The sequence below is a fragment of the Mus caroli genome, unplaced genomic scaffold (assembly GCF_978045245.1).
Source record: "Mus caroli unplaced genomic scaffold, Mus_caroli_1 scaffold_7, whole genome shotgun sequence".
In the NCBI taxonomy this organism is placed as follows: domain Eukaryota; kingdom Metazoa; phylum Chordata; class Mammalia; order Rodentia; family Muridae; genus Mus; species Mus caroli.
The window spans coordinates 108,160,649-108,171,536 of NW_028227262.1; the positions used below are offsets into that span (position 1 = coordinate 108,160,649).

A 10,888-nucleotide genomic window follows, 5' to 3' on the forward strand; every position below is an offset into this window, starting at 1 on the left:
TAATAAAGAATAAAAATGGAATTATCTCTAATTAGTAAGGAAGATGATATTACTCAGGAGGATTCATTTTTGTCCAAGGAATGATCTAAAATTGCCATATGGTCTCAAGGATACAAAAAGCTATGGAAACTCCTGTGAAGTGTGAGATTTGCCACAGATGGCATCTAAAGAGCTACTGCTAAGCAAGCCAGAGTTGCCTGTCAAGTTCAACATCTTGAGTTCAACTCTGCTTTTCATTTTCTTCTTGGCAGAGCTTGAATACCAAATTTATATTTTACCTGGGAATGTGTCTCATAAACTTGTATTACCATGACCTCGTATCTAGTTGAACCATGTCTAACACATGGGTATGCATAATCATCTGTCAGATTGCTAGGATATTATTGTGGCTGGGTAGATAGTAAGCAAATTTTCTGTAATATAGTTAACATTTCATGTTTTCTTTTTTTTCTTATTTTTTCTAAAATATTTCATTGATTTGTCAGTTTTATACTATACATCCCAGTCCTATTCATCTCCCCATCCCCTCACATCTGCCCTCTATCTTTGCAATCCTCAGCACAAAACATGCATGCACGCACACACCCTAAAACAAAAATCTAAACAGAGTATGTACAATATCTTTTAATGGAAGGCATTGTGTGTCACAGCATGCCTCAAAATTACCCATCTTCCCACATATCTTTACTTGCAAATATACAATATAATGAGTCATTTGTTTGTTTCTTGGTTTCTGGATTCTGTGACACCTTCAATATTGGGTCCTCGTTGGGACTTCTACTAGTTATCCTGTTGTTTCCCTGTATCATGGACATCCTACAGCTTTGAATGAGAAGGATTGGCCCTTTTGCAAGCCCAAACACAGATGATATGGATTTTGGGGTGGGACGTTTGGATCTGGGCCTGGGTGGTGGCTGAGCTGGTCAGCTTGTAGGGTTTCTATTATCTGCACTACCAGGGTGAACTCTCCAACACTGCTCTGGATAGGCTATCTGAGGCTACCAGGACAGGGTCAGATCTTCTGCTCTCATGACCTCAGCACTGGCTCACCCACACCCATGCCCCCAGAGGCAGCTCCAATGTGCTGCCCTGTACCACTGTTCTGCCAAACCTCTCATATTTCCCTTTGTCCTTGCATCCTCCACCACAAAACCACACACAAACTAAGAAAACAAATAAAGAAAACAAAACAGACTAAAATATCTTATGGTGGAAGCTGTAGTACGCCACAGTTTGGCCCAAAACATCCCACTGTCCATCATCTTCATATGCAAATGCTCAATGCAATGTGTCATTGGTCCCATTTGAGGTCTCTGAATTCTGTGACACCAGCAATATCTGATCCTAACGAGAACTTCTAGTTATCTTGTTGTTGTCCTGTGTCATGGAGATCCTGATGTTTTGGATCAATAGGACCTGCCTTTCACGAGTTCTAACAGATCTCAGATGATGCAGATTTTGGGATGGGTTGATTGTCCAGCTCATACACACTTGGGGATGGCTCACCTATGCCTTTGTCAGCAGGGCAAGCTCCACTGTTGCCCAGGTAAGCTACAGGTCCTACTCTCCAACCACTGAGGGACAGAAACAGATCTGCTTTCATGTTCTTGGGGCCAGTTATCTGGACTACCTCATGTGGCAGGGAGCTAGGAGTAAGGGCATTACAACCTCACCTACTCCACCTCACGTCAGACATAAGAGAACTAGTAGGTCCAGCTCTTATGTTCTCATGTACATCTTGCTTGTTCATCTGTGCCCCTTCTACCAGAGCTAGATCAGTGCTGCCCAGGTGATGTACCTCCCTTCTGAGCGCTGCAGTTGGCAGGGGCAAGGTCAGCTTATCTACTCTCATAACCCAAGGCCACTCCCCTGTCTTCCCCCACCTGTACTACATGACTTGGTAGCATGCAGGTTTCTGTGTCGTTATGGCCCATCTGACTAGTAAGGCAGCAGGAAGATCTGTGGCCACCTTTTCCTGCCTTCTTTGACTGGCATAGTTGTCTGCATGCATGGATATCTCTTGATTTTAATTTTAACTTATATTGCCATCAGCTCAGCTCAGGGATACTATGATGACCTCTTTCTTTGTCACTGTCTACAGCGCAACAGCCAGAACTCCCACCCAAAACAAGTCAGTTCTATTTTATTTACTTGCTGTGAAGTGTTTATAAGAGTGCTGCTTTATAGGAAAAAGTCAAATATTTGTACTAGTATTCCAGCATTCCAGCATATACTGGCCAGGTGTCCCACATCAACAGCATATGGGAAATCATTTTAGTCAGAACGATGACAAGACTTATTGTTCTCACAGTGTCCTTATCTGTAAAGAAACTTTGAAGGGCATGACAGTAGAATTCTATAAGTAAAGGTTGAAGTTTAACTATCTAATGTTTTGTGCTCATATTAATCGCATGAAATCATCTTTCACCATGATTTTAGCAATCATAGGATAAGAAGACTGCTGTAGATTAGAACTATTGCTTTATATTCTAGATTGAGAGCAGTATGGTTCATTTGGTGAATCAGTCATTTACTCTTCATTTGAATGTCTATGCTATTTCCCATACTATTTATTCTAATATACATATTACTTTGTGTTCTTCTGTAAAACATTCTCCTAATTTCTGTTCAATGTTTCACACTGTCAAATCATTGTATTTCAATTTTGAAAATAGTGGTTAATTTCTTTGTGTATATTTAGTGCTGTAGATTATAGTTTTTAAATTAATGTTGTACTTATTCTCTTATTGTGCTTTTCATAGATGATCAAGTAAGCTTTACATAATGGAATTAGTTTTTTTAAAAGATATCTTCTGTATATACATTTCAAATTTCAAATGCTATCCCAAAAGTTCCCTATACCCCCCCCCTTCCCTGCTCCCCTACCTACCCACTCCCACTTCTTGGCCCTGGCATTCCCCTGTAGTGGGGCATATAAAGTTTGCAATACCAAGGGGCCTCTCTTCCCACTGATGGCCGACTAGGCCATCTTCTGCTACATATGCAGCTACAGACACGAGCTCTGTGAGTACTGGTTAGTTCATATTTTTGTTCCACCCATAGGGTTGCAGACCCCTTCAGCTCCTTGGGTGCTTTCTCTAGCTTCTCCACTGGGGTTGCTGCGTTCCATCTTATAGAAGACTGTGAGCATCCACTTCTGTATTTGTCAGACACTGGCATAGCTTCATACTAGACAGCTATGCCAGGGTCCCTTCATCAAAATCTTTTAAAGCATATACAACCACTAGTTTTTAAGGGTTCAACATCACAGTCATACTCTAGACTAGCATGCTCTGACAAGAGCATTCTGGTTGCATTATTCTTGTCCCACAATTATTTGCATAACACACATACATCAGATAACAGATACTTTTACCTCATTTTCAAATATAAAGAATCTATATCTCTGAAAGAAAGTGACTTTCATTAGTAGCTGCTTGAGGAAAAATGTAGGGATTATACCTTTACCTTTCTTCTAAAAGTAGAGCTTATTTCCTATCATAGTGCTAGAGTGGAGTGTTTCTTGTGTTTCTCTAGTAGTATAGACAGCTTAAGAACACATTTTCTTCTTATGCTCACAGATAAGTATAGTCTTCATTCCTCATTAAGAAAAACATAGTTTTTTGCCATAGACAGTGACCACTACATTAAAACACAACCAATCAAAATGCAGAGTTGTGGAGCCCAGTCCCAGTGAATATATCTATAAAACACTCCCATATCTAAGGTTCAGACAACATTTCAAAAGAGGGCATGCAAAGACTGTAAGAGCCAAAGGATTAGGAAGATTACTGTGAGATTATCTTGTCTAGTATTGTTAGAAGCTACACCCATAATGTCTCATTTGAGACTGTTTAAGTGTAAATTAATCAATTATTACTCAAAGGGAGCTGCCAAAATTATTGCAAAAAATCCTCATCAGGATTCAAGTCAACCCAAATAACTATGAGCAACTAAGGAAAATTGGAAGTGATAAAGGTGGTTTTCTCCAGGAAGTAAGACACCAAACACATCTCTTGGTTTTCCAATGCCAAATAGGTAGCCCTGAAAACAAACATATAAAGTAACTTTATACAGGTGGAGTAGATTATATTTAGAAAAATACATGTATATGCATATACATGTATATACACATTACATATATGCATATAATAATAATTTAGGAAGTGACCATAAATTCTAAGGAAAAACAAAAGGAGAAATTTTGTAATTACAATCTCAAAAATAATTATTAATTTCTGCAGGTGATATGATCATATATCAATCAAACATTAAAAGCTCTAACAGAAATTTTATGTATATGTTTAATCTGCATCAAATTTTAATGCTATTCTTCATAGAACTAGATGAAACCAAACTAAAGTCCATACCTTGAATAGACAATGTAATCTTGAGTAGAATGTAAAAAGAAGGCAACATTACAGTACCTATCCAAGTTATTATACACTGTCATTGTAGCAAAAAACCACCACAGCACCAAAATAGCCATGTAGATACAGCTACCTGATCTTAACAAAAATGCTCCAAATAGACAATTTAGGAAGAATAGTTTCCTCTACAAATAGTGCTGAGAAAAGTATACATAGGTATACTTACCTGAATAAGAATACAAACAGGAAAAGAGGAAAGGGATGTAAAATTGTCTTAGAGTCTTACTTTTGTGAACAGACACCATGATCTAGGCAACTTTTATGAGGACAACATTTAATTGGGGCTGGCTTACAGGTTCAGAGGTTTCAGCCTATTATCATCAAGATGGGAACATGGCAGCATCCAGGCACACATGGTGCAGGAGAAACTGAGAGTTCTACATCTACATCTAAAGAATACTAGCAGAATATTGACTTCCAGGCATCTAGGATAAGGGTCTTAAAGCCCTTAAATGAAGTACTAGCTTTGTATATACTTATACATCATATTTTAATGCTTTAATCTTTGTTTCATTATAGCAATTTCATAGCCTCATGTACTCTCCTTCTAATACTATTTATTTCTAAATCATATACAGTCTTTCCTCCTATAAAATAATTCCATTTATCTTTTGCTTGTTTTCTATAGATTTCCCCTTCTTTTCCTATCTATAAGACAAAGGACACAGTTAATAGGATCAATCAGCAACCTACAGATTGGGAAAAGATCTTCACTAATGTTGGGTTCTACATTCCATAGAGGGCTAATATCAAAAATATGCAAAGAACTGAAGAAGGTAGACTGGAACAACCACTTTGGAAATCAATCTGGTGGTTCCTCAGAAAATTGGAAATAGTTCTACCTAAAGACCCAGCTATACCACTCCTGTGCATACACCCAAAAGATGCTCCACTATATCAGAATGACACATGTTCCACTATCTTCACAGCAGCTTTATTTGTAAGAGCTATAAGCTGTAAACAACCCAGATGTCCCTCAATCAAAGAATGGATATAGAAAATGTGATTCATTTACACAATGGAGTACTATTCAACTATTAAAAATGAGGACATCATGAATTTGGAGGCAAATGATGGAACTAGAAAATCTCATCCTGAGTGAGACAATCCAGACCCCAAAGGACATACATGATATGTACTCACTGGTAAGTGAATATTAGCCAAAAAATTCAGAATACCCAGGATACAACTCACATATCAAATGAAACCTAACAAGAAGGAAGGCCCAAGTGCTTCAATCCCACTTAGAAGGGTGAACAACATAATCATGGGAGTCAGAGTGAGGGAGAGACCTGAATAGGAGAAAGGAGCAGGAGGAAAAAGGGGAGACAGGATCAGGTATGGGGAAGGCAGGAGAGAAGCCTAAAAGGCTAGGAAAAATGAATGAAAACATGTATCACTGTGGAGTGGAGAATGGGGGAACCTCTAGAAAGTCCTAGATATCAGGGATGTGGGAGGCTCCCAGGACCCAATGAGGATGTCCTTAGTTGAAATGCCCAACAGTGGGGAGATGAATCTTGAAGAGACCACATCCAGTAGATAGACAAGGCCTCCAGTTGAGGGATGGTGCCACCCACCCATCTCAAAAAAATTTGACCCAGAATTGTTCCTGTCTAAACAAAATTCAGGGACAACAAGGAGCAGAGATTGAAGGAAAAGCCATCCAGAGACTACCCCAACTTGGGATCCATCCCATGAGTAGACACCAAACTCCAACACTGATGCCATGTTATGCTTGTAGATAGGAGCTTGGCATGGCTGTCTTCTGTGATGCTCTACCATCACCTGACTGAGCCAGATGCAGATAATTACAGCCAAAGACTGCTCTGAGGTCAAAGACCCATATGGAAGTGTTAGGGGACGGAGTGAAGCAGTTAAAGGGGATTGCAACCCCATAGGAAGAACAACAGAATCAAGTAATCAGATCCTTCAGAGCTCCCAAAGACTAAGCCACCATACTCAGAGAATATTTGGGCTGGTCTGTAGTCCTGGCTACATATGTAGCAGAGGACTACCTGGTCTGGCCTCAGTGTGTGAGGATGTACTTAAGCTTAATCTTGTGGAATTTTGATGCCCCAGAGAATAGGGATGCTGGTGGGGGTAAGGTAGAGTTGGGTAGGTGTTTGGGGGAGCACCCTCTCAGAGGCAGGAGAATGGGGATAGGTTAAAGAACTCTGGGAAGGGAGACCAGGAAGGGGGGAAAATTTGGAATGTAAATAAAATAATGAAAAAAAAACTAGAAATGCAATTTTTCAGAAAAATGAATATAAATTAAAGTACAAAATATATGTAATTGTTGTCATTAATATGAATTTATAAAAAGTATTAATAAAAAGCATTCAAAAGTAAAAAAAATGGATAATATTTTGTATTGATCAACTTACGTCTCTACATATCAACTTACGTCTCTTTCTCTAATCTATGGTTGATATACCTAGTGAAACTCCATTAGAGAAAACTGATTTTTCCTTTCCAAGGTATCAATTGCAAATAACTTCTTTCATAGACGTGGGACCTTGTGTCTACTTTCCCCTCTCAGTTCTGGGATCTTGTCTCTTCTGAATAGTATAGATTATAGTCTCTCCAAGTTTGTGTGTGAATTACTTCCATTGAATTTCGAATTTAATGTTACCTTGGTGTCATACACTACCTCTGATACATAAAAATCTTTTTATGCCTGTTTGTGCATGGATCCATGAGCCTTGAGGTGAGAGGTTTGATGAAGAACTGCCATTTAGGGATGAGAGCTCCAAAAGTTTCACACATTCTCAAAATTATCTACTTGTAGGTATCTGTGCTAATTGCCATCTTCTGCAAGAAGAGGATTCTCTGATGAAAGGTTTTTTTTAATGTTCTATTATGTGGGTATAGCAATATGTCATAGAAAATCATTTTATATATGCTCCACTATGCCCTTTATGTTTATAGCTGGCTTATTTATTATAACCAGGAGCTAGAAAGAACTCAGATGTCTTTCAACAGAGGAATGAATACAGAAAACGTGGTACATTTACACAATGAACTACTGTTCAGCTATTAAAAATGATGAATTCATAAAATTCTTAGGCAAATGGATAGAACTAGAAAATATCATCCTGAGTGAGGTAACCCAACTGCCAAAGAAAACACATGGTATGCACTCACTGATAAGTGGATATTAGCCCAAAAGCTCCAAATAACCAGGATACAATTCACAGACCACATAAAGCTCAAGAAGAAGGCAGACCAAAGGGTAAGTGCTTTGGTCTTTCTTAAAAGGTGAAAGAAATACTCATAAGAGCAAATATGGAGATAAAGTGTAGAGCAGAGACTAAAGGAAAGGTCACCCAGAGACTGTCCCACCTGGGGATTCATCCCATATACAGTTAACAACCCCAGACACTATTGTGGATGCCAAGAAGTGTATGCTGAAAGGAGTCTGATATGGCTGTCTCCTGAAAGGCCTTGCCAGAGCCTTACAAATACAGAGGTGGATATTAGCAGCCAAACATTAGACTGACCGTGAAGTTCTTAATAGAGGAGTTAGAAAGGGATTGAAGGAGTTGAATGGGTTTGCAACCCCATAGGAAGAACAGTATCAACCAACCAGACCCCCCAGAACTCCCAGGAACTAAGTCATCAACAAATGTATTCACATGGCTCCAGCTGGATATGTAGCAGAGGATGGCCTTGTCATGCATCTATGAAAGGAAAGGTCCTTGGTCCTATGAAGGTTTCATAGATACTCCAGTGTAGGGCAATCAAAGGCAGAGATGTGGGAGTGGGTGGGTGGGTGGAAGAACAACCTTATAGAAGCAGAGAGAGTGAGGATGTCATAGGGTGTTTCCAGGAGGGAGACCAAGAAATGGGATAACATTTGAAATGTAAATAAAGAGAATATCCAATAAAATATAAAACACTGGAAAGTTGAAAATAAAAAAAAAACAAAGTCATTTTATTACTATCTTCATATAGCTGAATTATAATATTAGGTTTTCTATGGGCCTATAAATTATCTAGCCTCAATTCTTGTAGAGTCTATAGTGTAAAGTATGGGATTCTCCTCATGGAGTGAACTAGCCATGATCTCCAAGGAAGCTTTCCTGATAGAATGAATAAATACAAATTAAGAGGGATTTTTTGAGTGGCTTACAGGCTGCGTTCTTGGTAACCCAACAATGGCTTTCTTAAAACACAGTGGCCAAGAATCTTTTATTGTTTAGTCTATGAGTCTTGCTGTTACATTATGAATTCTAAATTCATCCTAGAGGATTCTGAGAGAGCTGCTGGTTTTACATCTAGTTGGATTCTCAAGAAATAGGTTACAATACCACCAAATCAATCTCTCTGGATATTTTAGAATACGCAAACTTGCCAGTGAGTGAGTGAAAGGAGGCAAAATGCAAAAGCCTACTTCTTCCATGTTTTAAAAAGTAGTCTACTACTACTCAGTGTGGCCTAGATCTGAGATTAGTTTTCTAAAATATCCACTCAAGAAAATGACTCAGGGCTGGTGAGATGGCTCATCAGTTAAGACCATCAACTGCTCTTCCAAAGGTCCTGAGTTCAAATCCCAGCAACCACATGGTAGCCCACAACTATTTGTAACAAAATCTGATACCCTCTTCTGGAGTGTTTGAAGACAGCTACAGTGTACTCACATAGAATAAATAAATAAATCTTAAAAAAAAAAAGAATATCACTCAGTGGCATACTCAGACATGAATAATTTTCAGTTTCACCCAACTGACCTAGGAACCCAAATGAGTAGTTCTCGTGTGACTTCATATTAGAACAAAACCTTGAATTAATAAAATCAAAATATGGAACTACTAGGGACATGAAAATTGCAAGTATGTCCACATGCAATGTGAAGAACAGAAAATGGGATACAAAGAGTCAAATTCCCTGATTATGTATGGCCAGCTTTGCTATCACAAACTTTGACTAAATTGTCATTTTCCTGGAAGGAAGATACAAAGAACTTTTCACTACACAGAATGAATTATTGCATTTCTTATTCAAAAATACATTTTATTAGAAAATATGGAAGTATGATATGAAAGAAATAGTAGGTAGAGGAAAAATAATGAGATAGAAGTTGAGATTAAAAAAGGACATGCCTTAGGCTTGCAAAATGATAGTATAGAATAGTAACAGACACACGAGAAGAGGAATGGATGACTAAGAGATGGTCTGAGAAACTTTGAGTGTACCTTAAATAAAAAAACCCCACACTGGTTGTTTTCATATTTAAACTGTTCCTTCTATACATGGATGGCCACATTTACCCATCGTGGCAAGAATTGGTGCACTATTTGAGACATGGAAAATTCCACTTTCATGTTCTTCCAGGAAGAGAAATGCCAGAAGGAAAATGGATGTGTAATTTGTCCCACTGGGACCTCTGGTTTGATTGTGAGTGTGAATTCAGCTGTCACCTGCACCCACTCCCACATGCTCCAATAATTTCCATATCCTCCTATGACCTTGAGGCAGCATGCCAGTTTTAGATACTTTCTCAGGTAAAGAGGAACCCATCAAAATCAATCTATTCTGAACCTCACACCAACATGATTGTGAAAAATGAAAGTATGTGAACCATCTGAAAAACCTGACAGACATGGCAATATGACAGACCTTCCACTTAGGAATGATCCCAGGAGCAACTAAATGAAAAACACCATGGAAAGATGGCAACTCTGAGAGGCTGTTCAGAGATGTGAAGCTCACATAGTCATGCCAGTAATATGACCAACAAGTGTCCCATGAGGCCCATTTTCTTTTTGCAGTTTCTTCTGATTTCCAATTTCTTCAGCCTCCAATCAGTTTGCCTCCCCAATTGCCTCAATTTTATCTAAACGTCTCTCATATTAATGGACAGCTCCAGAACCATCACAATTTTTCAAGGAACTCAAAGATGATCTCATCTCCAATGCACCTTTTCCTATATCTGGGGTCAATGGAGATAAAAGCATCAGATAGAAGTCATTCTCCAATTGAGTGTTATAAATAGGCACCACTGACCCTCAGGCAGGTACTGCCCTTCTAGATGGTTTGTGCTATACTAAAATGGAACCTGAACCTTAGGGATGATTTAAATGAAAAAAAAAAAAGCCAGGATTTCATACAAGAAGATTCATCACTGATGAATATCCCTAATTCTTCCATTTCTACAAGTACCTGATTTTTGTTCAGAAGTCAGGTTGAACATTGTTCAAACTCTGTTCTTTAAATTTAGTAATAAATTCTAGCACAAATTATTTGATCTAAAATACAGGGTAGTTATTTTTAATAAAAACACACTGATCATATTTGATACTCCTTAAGATTATTATGGTATATGCAGTATTTATTTTGTATACTCTCAAAGTTACTGGCTATCCATCATGTAACATGAGAGTCAGAGTCAAATATCCTGACATGGATGCAGAACTTGACCTTTGTATTCATTTAATTCTCTCCTATACAACAAAGCA

The 10,888-nt window shown here is 38.4% G+C and overlaps 1 gene segment (V, D, J or C); it reads right to left on the reverse strand.

The window, feature by feature from the left end:
• Positions 1 to 10,888, reverse strand: part of LOC147004003 (T-cell receptor beta-1 chain C region-like) — a 500,214-nt gene that overhangs the window by 83,568 nt on the left and 405,758 nt on the right.